General features: G+C 41.6%; 1 protein-coding gene across 1 annotated transcript in view; it reads right to left on the bottom strand.

Moving 5' to 3' along the window:
* Positions 1 to 9430, bottom strand: part of P2RY8 (P2Y receptor family member 8) — a 34517-nt gene extending 25087 nt beyond the window's left edge. The window contains exons 1-2 of the mRNA XM_010394158.4: positions 9302 to 9430; positions 5717 to 5802 (exon numbers count right to left, since the gene is read on the bottom strand). The gene's annotated coding sequence lies outside the window, so the exon portion shown is untranslated. The remainder of the gene's footprint in view (positions 1 to 5716; positions 5803 to 9301) is intronic.
* Between the last annotated feature and the right edge of the window lie 5672 nt (positions 9431 to 15102).

Here is a 15102-nt window from a genome sequence, read left to right as displayed (position 1 = left end):
GGACAACTGGATAAAAGCCTGGAATTCAGACATTTGTAATTCCACCTAATGTTTTTCTGTTTCTTTCCCTGATAAGTGCAACTGCCCATGGTTTTATGTGTGTAATGGCCATAATAACTCAGGAGAAGTTTGCAGACGTGTGCAATAGCAATAAGGACAATATTCATTATCTATTAATCCATTGTAAGTCATAGTAAAAAAATAAACTAGTGTTTTCTACTGTCCCCAGAGCCACTGGATCCACACATGTTGGTGTTGTCTCTGCTTATGGGGCAGTGTCACCGTCTCATCCTAACTGTTGAAAATGCCTTTCACCCATCCCTTTTTTCAGTCTGGGGTCAAAGCAAGGAAAGTGCAGCCCAGAATAGAAGACAAAGTATTTCATGTGGATACAAATATCAGTCTGCAAATCCTACACCAAATCTGCTTGACCCAACGTGTGACAGACCATTTTATGAATGGACCATACATTTATCTTCCATTGAAGGAAGTGAAAGCATTTAGCGTTCAGTTCTCTTGAGCCCACAGGTGGACACCAAAACATCTTTAATAGATAAGCATGGTTTTATTTCTAACACCTGGCATGCTTTGAATTTCTGGCCTGTTCTTTGTGAAGAAGCCCCTACTTATTTTCTTCAGATTTACTAGAAAAGTTTAGGCTGATCATGTATAGAAGGTGTAAAATTTTTTACTTTGCTGTGGCAGGTGGGGGCAGGGGAGCATTTACAGCTCCTGTAGCATGGTAGTGTGAACAACAAAATGGTTGGCAATGGCAAGCTGCAACACTGAGGTTTTTACTCCAAACTTGAGGAAGTCAAATCTCCAGGTGACCACATGCCCTTTTGAAGATGGCAAAGATTTTCAGTTTTGGGTCCCTTACTGCAAGGAAGACATTGAGGTGCTGGAGAGTGTACAGAGAAGAAACCAATGGAGCTGGTGAGGGGTCTGGAGCACAAGTCTTACTAAGAACAGCTGAGGGTGCTGAGGCTGTTGAGTCTGAAGAAAAGAGGGGACTTTATCATTCTCTACAGCCACCTGAAAGGAGGTAGGACCCAGATGGGGCTCCGTCTCTTCTCCCAAGTAATAACTGAAAACAGGAAATGGTCTCAAGTTGCACCAGGGGAAGTTTAGATTGAATAATAGAAAAATTCCTTTACTGAAAGGGTTGTCAGGCATTGGAACAGGCTGCCCAGGAGAATGGTGGAGTCACCATTCCTGGAGGTATTTAAAAGATGTATAGATGGTGCACTTGGGGACATGGGTTAGTGGCAGACTTGGCAGTGCTGGGTTAAGGGCTGGACTCGATGACCTTGAGGGTCTTTTCCAGCCTAAAAAGTTCTGTTTCTGACCACCTATTTTTCCTTCTACACTCATGACTACAGTAGTCCCAAAGACAAGTTAGGGCAGTCAGAAGAATTGGCACAACCGAAGGAACTGATTTTTCTGTAATACAATTTCTCTCTCTGCTCTCCTGCTGCTAACTGGCATAGCAATAGTCTTTCCACATGCTGGTGTTTCCCACATGTATAACAAATCACTTTTGTATAACAAAGTGATTTCCAGGCACTGCTGTGAGAGTTTGCAGTTGGTTTTTGCATTACTGCAGCAGCAAAAACTGGGAGGTGCTGAGAATCAAGGTAACCATTTCCAAGCTCAGGGCAGATCAACCATTTATGTTATTGATATCCATATTGGCTATGATCTCTGCCCCTCTCGTGGGGGGTAATTCTGTACTTAACCCAGAAACTTTAGCAGAAATAGACATGTGAGTTGCACAAACCTATCAGCCTACTATAACATGTAAAACTGTGCCATGTCCTGTTAGTTTCTCAGAGAAGAGCTGTTGGTGGAAAACATTTCATTTCATTTTCAAAAATAACTTTCCCAAGTATATATGGTTTTAAATGTCAAACATTTAACATGCATTTAACCATAAAAGAACTCAGTAATGATTTTGTGAGGCCATTTTATCCACCAAGACCAGATTTTAAGATGATGTATCTGCACTGCTGAGAATTGTTGAGGTTGCAAAAGCCAGACATGTAACAGGAAACTTCATTCTTCATCCTCTTAGAGCATTAAAGATATGTTTATCCCCCATGGGAGAAATCTGTGACCAAGAAGACACATCTTCACATGAAAGAGTGGGTTCCAGTGATTTTCTTTGACAGGGATATACAGATTTAGGTCACAAATTGGACTGATAAGAAGATGTTGTATGCAATGTGCAAGGCAGAGTTTAGTCCGGCTTAAGGGCTTGATCTTGCTTCTGTTTAACTCAGTCTCACGTTCACATGCTAGCAGCCAACTTCTGTTAGCTGCAATCATGGATAGGTTGCAAACTTTTTGAGTAACTATGCATTTCTAAAGACCCCAACAGCCACTGAGGATCAGTGCACTGAGGATTTAAACACTGTGTAACTGAGATCACCAGCCTTGCAGAGACATGTGATTGAGGGGAATGGAAGGTGTCCCTTATGAAAATGTTTTGTCTTTTCCTTCCATGTTGAAATGCTCACAATGCCCATTTATCTCAGGAAGGTTACTGTTCTAGAAGCCTAAACAAATAAACAGCTGAAGAGCTTGGGAGCCAGAATTTCATCAGCAGGTTCCCCTGGCTGCTTTTCAGCTGAACGATCCTACTAGTGAAATGGTGGAAGTCAGCAAGCTGAAGACAGGAAATCAGCCCACCTGCCAAGAAACTCTACAAGACACAGGCTGGAAAATGGACATGTTTAAGTCTGCCCTTTTCCACTTGATCTCTGTTGAAACCAATGCCTTCCCAGCAATTTTCCAAAGGCAAAATACCCTATCAGAAAAATTTAGACTTTTTTCTCATGATTGTTCAATGAATGACACTATTCCCTATGTACAATGCACTGTTCAAACTTGTCCTAAATACTAAAAAAACAACTGATTTTGTGGCATTTTTATGGCATCCAGTTTTGTAGCATCAAAGTGCTTCAGGAAGACCTGTAAATTTCTTATTTGCAGCCGTCTTCTAATATGAAGATTATTTAACCCCATATTATGAAGAGGAAAATGAGGAATGGAGGCCCTGAGTTACCCAGGATGTGATTTTTAAGAGCATTTGGCATTAAATAAAATGTTAGTGTTTCAAAGCCACATTTCTATTGACCATACCTGGATTTGTGAGTAATCGATACTCTGCAAGTCAGATCCAGATATCTTTTCATAAGCATTTGAAAATTAGGAGTTCAGAGTTGGTGCCTGTTTCTGAAAGCTTAATTCCTTGAAGCTAGATCTGAAACAGAATTTCAAGTGCTGTAAGATAAGCATCACATGGGTGGAAGGATGAAGACACCAGTGAAGGCTTAGGTGTCTCAGAATGGGATCTGAACTAGTCAGCAAAATGATATGGAACAGTGTGAAGTCAGCACTCTTCGCACGCCACACACATAGATCATCCAGTGCAGACAAAGGATGAGCCCTAAAAACATGAAAAATTGAGGAAAAAATAGTCTCACAGAACCTACTCGCTCTCACAGGGAAACTACGAGACCTGAGCCTTGAACCTCTTTGCCAGAGCTCCTTTTGTTAAAATTCCTGGTTGCCTTTTCTTTCTGGGGACTAAATTTAATTTGCTACAATCTTTTAAGGTGGTTGATAGAAGAAAAACACTTTTCTGCCCTGTCTGAATGATAAAGTAGTGGTTAATTTCAGGAAATAGATGCCTTAAGATGTCTCCATGGGACTTCTTATCTGAGCTGGAGATTGCTTTAGCCACAAAGCTTCTGGGTACTGCCCATCTTTCACATCAGAGATGCACACTAAAAAATTATCAGTACAACAACTCAGGGAAAGGTGAAAACACCATGAAGGAGGGTAAGAGATTCTCTAGCCTAGTGACAGAAGCAGCCATCAAGTAAGTGGACACGGCCTGGAATCTACTCTTTAGTTTGGCCTTTGGAGCTACCCAGTGATTAGTGTGAAACAGTGTCTCTGAAGACGAGACTAGAGACAAGATCTTTAGCCTTCTACCTGAATGGTATTTCAGGCTTCTGACTTTTTTTGTCCTTTTTTGCTTGCTCTTCCAGCTTCTACTGGCTGGGTGCAATTCAGCCCAGACCATAGTTCTAGCATACTACCTAGCAAGGAAGGAGGTGGATAAGCCTTTAAATACTTTCCAAAGACAGAGCTGAGTGTGCATGCTCTTTCTCCTATACTCTATAGAAGGAGTTACACTATTTCCTACTCTTTGACCTTTTGAAAAACAAGCACTTGTATTTGTAAAGAAGAAACATAGTTTTACTGATGTGCTTTAAGCATTCTCCTCAGTGGCACCAGACCAGCTCTTTCAGTCCTGTAAAAATCCTTTTGTTCTATAATTGCTAATGGATATCTTCTCTGTATTTGTCTCTAAGTATCTTTAAGTACTGCTATCTTGTGTTATAAGACGCAACTACTATCTTATAACTCGCCAGCAGTCAGAGGCTACAACAGAATTTTCCCTGTTTGGAGCTGAACACCTGAAGTTCCATTTCAGGCAGTTCACGTGTATCCTTTTCTTAAGAAGGTGACCTTTTCTCAGCATCACAAAAGCTTTTCTCAGCATCTACTTTCAGGTAGAATCAGAGGCAAAATCATATTTCCCAGAACATCGCTCAGTCACTAAAATCACAAGGCTGCTTTGCTTTTTCCTGTAGCTCTGCGTCTCAGTCAGCATGTGTTCTCCAGCAGCAAGCAGATGAGAGCTGAACAATGAGACAGGAAATGGTCTCCCACTAAACAGGTTGTTCATTGATTTTTTTGTGCTGAAGTATTATTCTGTGATATTTACACTTAGGACTCTGAGGAATATACCACCTGCACAAGGGGGACTTTACTACAGGTAAAGTATGTCAATATTAGTAAATTTAACACTGTCAGAACAATGCTCAGACCATGAAATTCAATTGCTTGGGCTGTTACAGTTCTGGCACAGTTTTATCTCTCACCAATTAATGCTCCCTCAAACAACTCTGAGCCACAATGAACTTCTTGTATAGTTCAGGAGTTTTGACAGAGAAAAGACCATTCCAAAAAAGAAGTTTGGATGCAGCCATCATGTTACAGAGGCTGAGAACAGTTATTACAGGTGTGTCAAATACGCTAAAGATCAGGATATGACTGGTCCCAGCGAATGAAGTGGGAAGTTACTGCTGGGTAAAAACATTTTCTGTGTAGCCCACTAGAGGGTGCCGACGCGCCCGTGCTGCCTCCAAGATTTATGTTTCTGAGATCTGGATATTTCAGGGGTTTCTCCAGAGCATTAGAGGGAAAGAGCTGAAAGAATCACACCTTGCCATCCTCTACAAATCCACTTTAATCATCAGCAGCATGTAACCCAAAGTCTGTCTTCCTCTTGTCAACTGCCGTCCCAATACCAACCACCTTCTGTCCTCATCTACTTCGAGACTGTGTATCTAGGAGTCTGGGAGAACAGGACTTCAATCGGGCATCATTTAGCAAGTTTCAAAGACCAGTGATGTTTTTTAGAAGAGAGGGGAGGAGGGGGAGCGGGCGAGGGGAGAAAGAAAAAGTCTTAACAAGATTATTTCTGCCTTTGTGCTTATTCACCTACTCAAAGCAGAGGCTTGTGTTCCTGAATGTTCCCTTATTGCCTCAGCAATTGCCTCATACAGCTAAACTCTGCATGCAACATCCTGCCAAAGAAAATGCAAAACTTTTCATCTTAAATGTTGACCAGACTTACAGGCAGTTCCCTAAGGAATTTGTCTCGCCATCTCACCGCTGATGTTTCCGTGCTGCAGCAGATCAGATTTCCTCTATGAGTAAGAGCTGCAGAAAGGAAAAAAAAGAAATATTTTAAGAATCAAAAGAAAACAAAAAAAAAAAAATAACATATCTAAAGATAATTCAGTGACAAGCACTGATAACATTTTCTTTCATAGCCTTAAATATATGGTTCACTAGCTGTAAAACATACCTGTGCAGGACTACTAAAGTTTCAGAATACAGGTATCTGAAGATGAAGAGAAAAGAGCACATACTTCTTGTTGGTTTGCTATTTTCCCTTTTCATTTTTGCAGCTGTGAATCAAGTACAGTGTATCTCACAGTAAATAGCCCTAGCTTCTTCTTCACAACCATACCAAGGTGTAATTTCTGTTCTTATTTCAAGTCTTAGTCAGCAGTTGGGAGAGCGAGGATTTTCAATTCACCAGCTGCTGAACTTGAATTTCTCATGCAGTAGTGTGAAAATGTGACAAAATTGTGCAGCTCTTGATGACCAAGCTTACAAATCCCTGGCCCCAGCCTGTACAACTCGTGGACCCTCATCACTCTGTGCACAAAAAGGCAGAATCTCTGTGTTAGGATATCAATGAGAGCTAAAACCCAGTATTGAAATACTGAGCTGTTGCACGAAGCATACACAGATTTCTCTCCCTCTTTCTCTGAGTATTTAACTTCAGTTAAGTATTCATCAGCCCTGAAAAATAAGATTGCCAATGGAGAATTTCCATAAGGACAGAAGGCTTCCAATCAGAAATATATGAAAATTGACTGGATCAAACTGACACTACCAGATTCAAAAATGTAGAAAATTAATCCTGTGGGATATTTCTTATTGATTAGCATCTAAATTTAGGCAAAAAATTGGACTATATTACCCACTTTAAACCTATTTTAAATAACAACCTTAGCTCTCAGGCTGAGTCCCTCTCAGGTTTCCTGTGTATAAATAGTAAGCCCAAGAGGAACACCAGTTTGACTTTCCCATTTGAGAGCTGGCAGTAAGAATAATCAAGCCAAAACAACAATCCCACAGACATTTAATTATAAATAGAGCTCATCTCATCCAGGAATTCTGGAAGCAGTAGTCAAGATCCAGACCGTAATGTCATTTCTGTAATGTCATTTTTCAGAGGAGAACTACATTTTCAAGCTCCTTCTGCACTCTGTGAAGAGCATGGGAACAGTGTCAATAAATATGCCTGATAAGAAAACCTCCCTTCTATCCAGCTGAAATCTTTGCAAACATTAGTTGTCAGCAGTGAAGCCCCCTGAACTTCTGTTTCAAAACAACTTTTTATCTGGAAACTATGCAAATGTGAAGTAAAGTTTTTAAGTGGCAATACATGTGCAAAACACCAGCACACAGTCTTGGTGTGTCTTTATTTTTGAGCAGGAAAGAGGAGTCTACCACAAGATAACTTGTTTGTGGCTGAGTTGTGTCTGGGTTTCCCCCTCTGGCCACTTGTCCAGAACGCAGCAGTTACTGTGGCAGACCAAACCTACCATACAAGGAAAGACCTTTCTAGTATTTGTTTTCAGTGCTCTTACACATAACCGCTGCACATAACGCCTGCTGCCCTCCGACAGAGAGACAAGGAGTGCACCCTTTTCCCACATCAAACAAAGATACTGATGCTGAAAGAGAGCACCGAGAGCAAACATTTTAAATTACCTAACCTGGCCTTTTCTGCACTTACAGTCATCAGTGAAAGCAAAATTATCTGCACAGGCAGATGCATCTGAGTTGAACCCAAACCCACGCTGCAAGACAGAAGGTGAATACACATTTTCAATAAATGTGCCTGAAGGGATGCTAAAAACTGGAGGCAGAAGCAGTGGGTAAGATGCTGGTTGGTGACAGGGGATGCCTGGGTTCACCTTGCTCTTCCCACACAAAGCTGCTGAGCACTTTCCCTTGAGCCGTGCCTATGAAGTAACTGAGAAATGTGACTGGAGGATGGTAGGCACACTTTGGCCAGCTTTCCTCCAGCAAACCATGGCATAGGCTGCAAGTATTTACCAACTGAGGCCACACAGACCTGTAAGGAACAGCAAATTGCTTGGCATTGATGTTGAAACTGAGAAGACATAAGGCTGATGCAAATGCTTCTACCCATGCCATAGCCTCTGCCCTAGCAGAATGGTAACATGCTCTCTGGTTGTGTATAAACTGACACAGCTGTTTGCAGGGGAAGACTAGGATTCTTGATCAGATTGCCTGTGCTGGGGAGCTGCAAAAACCAGGGCACAAGTCTGGCACCAGCTGGGATTCATCTGAATTCCTTCTCCATCTGTAGGTGCAGTGACAAAACTTCAAGTGGCTCATTGAGTCTGTTGAGGGTGAAATTCATTACAGAGGTCCAGTTGCTGCTGTAACAGCAATCTCACAAATAAGGTGGAAGTGATTTAGGTATGAAGCCCCAACGTGGATGGAAGTTTTGTGTCTGAATCAAACCCATGCTGTTAAAAGTCCTACCTAGATTCTTCTGACAACTATGTTTAAAATCCAGAAAGTGTTTACACCAACATTCAAGGAGTCAATGTCCAAATATTAAAACTGATTACAAGCAAAGACTTAAAAAGTCACAAATGCCAAAAAACCCAAGTCTTAAAAAACCCACAAATGCCATATTAGTGTATGATTTCACTCAGCGATCAGCATACCACATACAATTTCCCTTTCTCTATGTGGCCCAATGACAGCACATTATTACAATAACTGCCCCACTGATGGCTATTTTATTCTTGTTTCTGAACTATTAAACAAAAGTTTTTCACACAAATAGTCTCTCTCCCTGTCTATTAAGAGGCAACAAATGCCGTATGCAAAAGTGCACTGTGTTACAGGACTTCCTTCTGGTGCCTGTCTGTCTGAGTTCAGTTTTTATGCATCAAAAGACCCTGATGAAATTATATCATTTTATGATATGGTTCCACAGTCACTTCTGTGTGTGCTTGACTGCTGCAAACCTCCGGAGTCTCAGGATGAGTATAGTACATGACTGCAATAGCTAAAGATAGATATCACGTCCAGATTTACAACCAAAACTGGTCAAAAATTATCTGGGTTTGATTTTTTTTCTGTCCCCCAATACATAGAAGCTCATTCTTCCTCTTTTTAAAAACGGAGTTGAAGAAACACTATGATTTTTACTACTCTCCTCACTAAAGCAAACTGTGCACCTGAGAACTCCTTTTTTTGATAGTGGTTTTTGCAGAGTGAACTCCTTAAAACTAGCGATGAGTTTTCTTTCTCTTTTACTGCAGTATTTGCTGTAATAATTCTGACTTCTAAATATATGCAAAGTAATTTCTTCATTATCTTTGCTCTATTATTAAGCCATACAGTTCTTCCTTTATTTCTACAGCTCACAGTCATCTGGCACAAAGAAACACATGTACTTCTTGGACTGCAATGAACTCTGTTCTCCCTTCAGATGTAAATAATAGGAGGGAGAAAAAATCAGTCTTGTACTGACTCTGGCTCCTCTGAAAAACTATTACCAATAAACAATGAAGAAGAGAAAAGCTGTATTCCTTACCTGGTCTGAGAGGTACAGTGCACCTTGAAAGCCTCTTAAATGACACAGAAGAAATAGAAATAGTTGAAAGTTTTTACTCATCCAACCAGAGGGCTCAGGAAATGACTATTTTGCAATGATTAACTCCTTCCTCACTTCGAAGTCTTTCAAGTACAGTTCCACTGCAGTTTGGTAACTCTGCCCTACACATGATTTCTGTTTCACACTGAGAATATGCAGGTGGCCAGAGAAGACTCTGATAACCTCAGTGGAAGAGAAAAACTGCAGTGTCTTCTGCATAACTGTGACCAAGTACATTTTACTGTTGAGTGACGCTTATGTAATGAAGTTTAGAAATGACTGAGTAATGGCTTGACCTCCCAACTCTCATTTATAGAAGAGTTTAGAGCAATGGAGCAATATTCTCAACATGATTTCAGTGTTGTGGTGCCCAAGAGAGCAAGGTAAAAAACCTAGGTTATTTGAAGGAGTGGCATCCATTGCAGCCTGGACAAGCATTTGATGTACGTATAGTGTATAATACTTTTATACACAGAGGGTCTCCAGCTGAAAGTCAGGCATCCTGGAGCATCAGGAGTTAGTCCTCTGCACATAAAAACCCCCTGTGCCTGAAAACCTGTTTTCCCTTGCCTAAATGTATCTGACTAAAAGGCATTTCTGAGACTGAGCTTATAAACATCCACTAGCCTGAAAGCTGTTAAAGGCCTGCTCCCCACAGGAGCACAGGCTACTTCTGGGGAGTGGACACCTCCACACAGAACCCAAAGTGGAACCTGGGCTTCTGAGCCCGTGGAGAGACTTTGTGTTGGGGTTTCCTAACACAGGGATGGAGTTGTCTTACCTAGCCCTTGGCATTTGCACTGCAGGTATCTACACCAGAGCCCATCATTCAACGCACTCTTGAATATAGGCAGTGGAAAGAAACAGACCTTTGCAAGATTGTTTATCTGGGAGTTTTACCATCCAAATAAGAGTTCCTTCTGCTATATATAGATACATAGGCTTGCATGATTTTTTTATGCAATCAAGATTTTATAAAAACTACAAATAAAATCCTTATTCTCTGCAAGTTAAGTTTTACCTTTGACCTCCCAGTGATTATTTCCAGTAACAACACCTCAAGAGGCATGCTCCCACATGACACTGATGAGGCTGGTCTGCACTTGAAGTTTATCCTTTTACAGTCTACCACAAAAACAATAAAGATACTCAAGATCCTTGGTCGGAGCAGGTGCTTAGTTGCTTTCTTGGAATGGAGGCCAAAACATCTGTGTGGCTTCTCAAGCTACGGCTATTGATGATACAGCTTCATATGCAGAAACACCAGGGCATTTTACTTTGAACATGGTTGCAGGACAGAGACTCAAGTTCTTGCTTTAAACTCCTCTCACTTCCACATATCAAAAATTGAAACCCAACTGTCAGTCTTCTCACCATGAGCCCACAGGTAAACAGGAAGGAGTTTCAGTCTCATAGCCTCAAAAACTGCAAAATATATTGAATCAGATCCCCCAAAATCTCCTAGTAAAAATGAGATTTGCTTTGCTTCTTTGGTTGTTATTTTTTTAACAAAAATATTTTTAGTTCAAATATAGCAGGCTAGAAATAGAGCACTTTATTTTCCACTTTTTGATCCTAAAGGCTACAAATATTTAAAATTTTGCAACTTTTAATTCACTCCCATTTTTAAAGAAGCTTTCCCCTCTAAAACTGGGGAAAGAAACTTTCAGAATGAAAAGACCCAGCATGCACTTTTGGTAAAAAACCATGAAATTCTACAGTCTTGGAATATTATAATGAGTACATGCAATAATTAATGCTGCAGCACAATATACTGTGGCATATCATAACATATTATTATGAAAAGAAGATTATTTAATAATTAAATTATAATAATAACTACTGCGTCTACAAGGTAATCAATTTGATGACATTCATTTGGCCATGCTAAAATTTCCTCAGAAAGCAATTAGGTGGTAAGAAAGCATCACTCTGAAGACTGGTCGTGTCTTTCAGAATGATTATGAGCAGTGGTGTGCATTTTTATAGATGTGTTTCCTTTGGGCGGTGTCCATATATAGCTTCTCACTCAGCTCAGCAGCTCCGGAGTTCACTTTGAGAGTCTTCCCTGGGGCTGTCTCAAGCAGTCTATGAGCATTTGGGTTCCTGGCTTTGTTGGTAAAGAATCTGCAGTTCAACTGTGCTCTCCTGGGAGACAGGGACATGACTTTTGTGTAACATATTTTAGACTAGCCTGGTGATGTTTCAGACTTTTTTTTTTTTTTTTAAGTGGTGTTAGAAAGCTCCTCAGTATCTCTCCAGTGCAGAGGTCTTCCTGTAGGGTCAATCTGCAACAGCCTTGAGGTTGACCTGAATGTGGCTCTGGTTCCTGGAGCCCAGAGGAAGCAGATGCAGATGGGGATCTGATTTGCACGAGGCCCTGAGGGCTACCCAGCCTCAGGCCATACCAACCCTTTGCATAAAAAATGGTGAAAAAATAAACGGTTTTGGGCAGCTGCACTAAGGCTGAATGTGATTATTCATTAACAGAAATGTTATTCCCAGAGACGCAAACACTAGATTCTCTTCTGCAGCTGAGGAGGGTCTGGAGGAATGCAGAATTGCAGGCTACATACAGGACCTGCTTTGGGGTCTCTCTGACGGACCTAGCCGGTCATGCCATGAGCAGAGGAAGGTCTAACCACAGGAGGACATGGCACAATGTTAGCTGTGACATGAAAACAAGAGAGATGCAAGCTGTCATTTCACCTTCCCAAAGGGTTCTTCATCTCAGCTTGAGCTGAGCTGTGCAGCTCTGGTTGGAGCTCAGCTTTAGATGCACTGGGAGACAAAGAGATCAGCAGCTTGCACAGGTGGTGGTCGGAGGTCTGTAAGTACAGTGATATGGGAGCGTGACAGTGGGCAACCTCAAAAAAGAAGTCCTGTGATTTGGGAGTGAGAAGGTGGAAGGGTAAATCTGTATGGAAGTGAGAGAAGGTGGCAGGAGCAAAGGAGGCCTCAGCTGTGGAAGGAGGACAAGCAGAACAGAGAGGGAGGAAAGAGGGTCTGCTGACATCGATCCTGTATCATAGCAAAGGTGAAGGAAAGGAGAAGAGTTTTCTGAGAATTTCTGCTTCTCTGTCACCCAGCACCAGGAAGTCTTGAGCAGATCTCCAGGGCTCAGGTGCTTGGTCAGTTCTAGGCAGGTGAGATAACCATGGCATGAATTGTCCCATAACAAGGTGAGCTTTTTTGAGGGATGAATGGCAGGCAGGCAAGCAGTGAAAAGAATGAGACCCCTGACTCACAACCAATCTGATTATCTCCAATCTGTGTAACACCCACCCACCCTCAGAACTGAGTTGTGATGCCAACAATGTTAGGAAAGACAGAATACATGGCAGACAGAATACATGACTTTGGTGCTCATCGTCCAGGTGGCAAAACTCATTTTTGCCCAGTGCTGTTGACCTGTGTGCTATGATGCCATTATACACATCTGAAGAAACTCCAGTTCTCAGTTATCACTGATTGTTCATTTTAGCGCTAACGTGAAATCAGCAGTGGAGCTCTCCAGAAAAGAGACATTCCTATCAGCTCTTAGAGAATAAGCAGATGATCTTGACCAACTACTTCTAGCTAGATTCATTACAGATATTCTAGGCCCATGGAGGGGTGGTATGGTGAGAAAGAAAACGTACCAAACAGTTTTTCCTTGCACATGAGGTGTTACCTGGTTCCTTGCCCAATGTCACAGCCTACAAGGGTCAAACATTTTGTCTGTCAGTTATTCAACCCCCAAATTGCAGGTTCGTGTAATATTGCCCAAGAGCAAATGAATGGGAAAAAAATTCAAAGCAAAAAAATTCATGTCAGTGTTTTCAAACTGACAGATTTTCATTTCAGTATAGGAAATTTCTACCACAGGAAATGAGTGCTGCTGCATAATTCAGTGGCACTGGTAGTAGTACATGATATGGGTCTTTGCTTTGTCTGAGGTGGGCCTTCCATCCTCTGGGGGACCATTTAATTCACTGGACTGCAGAGTCTTCTGGGGCCACGATCTCTCCAACTAGATCTGTCCTACCACAGCCAGGGAAACTTCTTACTTTTTACACTGAGGTGAATGTCCTAGTCACACCCCTGAACCAAACTGTCTCAAGACTTTCCGAGTCTCAACATCTCCTTCCCCTCCAAACACACTCACACTTGCACCTTGGTTTCTACGCAAAACTGGAGGAATTCTCCAAAATAGACTCCTGGCATATGTGTTTCTTGCAACAAAGGTTCAGGTGAGTGAGACCTTATTGCAAGCAAAGGGTGAGAAAAAGTCTGGGAAGGAATAGAGGGAGAGTGATGACAGATGGCAGAGCAGAGTTAATACTCTCTGATGTGCAAGGGGGATGGAGAAGAAAGAGAGCAGAGAGAAGGGGGGAATGCCCTTAGGTAGGATGAAGCAGGGGGCACAGACTGCAAATCAGGAATAACCAGGGTCATCAGTGCATTGTGGCATGAATCAGAGTGCAAGTTCAGATGCACCATTTGTCTTTCCTCATCAATGTTGTACAAAATATTGAGCTACTCTCAGTGCAGAATAAATCTGTGGTCTGGTGACTGTTCCTATGAGGGAGGTGATGCTTAGATCGAGAACCAAGAGGTGTATAGTTTCCTGCAGCTGAAACGAAACCCCACTTTGTGAAACACCAGAGCTCTGCTTTCAGGTCTGTAGCTGCCACCTCACAGCACTCCTGTGAATCTAGCTGTCCCTAAATTCCCTAAAAACATTTTTAGAAAAGAAACCCAAATGAAAAACTGCACCTGGACTGAAATTAAAAATTTAATCAGCACAAAATAAAGTACACATTTCTTGATCTACTAGAAATTAATGAAATTTTTATCCCTGATCCTCACCATGTTGGGGTTTTTAAGGTTCTAATCACTCTGTCATTGCTGTTTTGATCACTGCCTCCATTGTGGTGGTTCAAAAGCTGAGTCTGAATAAATCTACCTGCACAGCACGAAGCAGCTAAAGCTTGAGCTTGAATTGACTCAGCTTTGAGAAAACCTTTAACTGCTTTTGAAATAGTTCAGAAAATTGCATGTTTGCTGACAGACTGCTGGTCTGACTAACCCTTACAAGGCAGATTTCAGTTTGATAATCCTGATACTCAGTCAGCCTTTAAAACTGACTTCCCCTCACTCTTATTTTTATTTCATTTATGTAGGATGCTATCCCTACATAAATGAGTCTCCCTTAATTTTCCAGTCATTGTAAAGGAGGAGAAAAAAAAAAGTGCAGGGATCAGAATTTCTTACCTAGTGGGTAGTTATTGGAGGTATTTTTCCACCAGTCATGTAAAGTTCAATTCTATTTGTCATTTGTCATTTAAAAAAAAATGCATCTAAATTTCAGCCTAAGGCCCAGAGTCAGGACTGAGAACTTCAGGTGTTAATGTGTTAATTCTGTGGGAGAAGAGTCGGAAGGAGGCAGGATCCAAGACCTTGGTCTATCAGGTTACTGCATTTCACAGAGGGAACTTTCTCTCAGACAGATGAGCAGAGTGATCATAAATTTACCCAATGTAACTTGGGTAGGGAGAAAATGCAGTCAGTTGTTGCCATTTTCCAGGCACCTGTTTGAGCTGAGCCCCTAAGAACAGGCAGACATGGCCACACCCCCACTGCTCTAAAGCCCTCCCAAAGTGTGGGTCAGCTCAAGAGACAAATCTCTGTGGTCCTGCAGAAAGCAGTGGCCCCTCTACTCTCTATGGTAGAAGGAATTGAGTGTTACCCCAGAACTG

This window comes from Corvus cornix, chromosome 1 (genome assembly GCF_000738735.6).
Source record: "Corvus cornix cornix isolate S_Up_H32 chromosome 1, ASM73873v5, whole genome shotgun sequence".
NCBI classification, from domain to species: Eukaryota; Metazoa; Chordata; class Aves; order Passeriformes; family Corvidae; genus Corvus; species Corvus cornix.
Note: the sequence above shows the minus strand (reverse complement) of the source record. Positions and strands in the feature narration are given on the sequence as shown.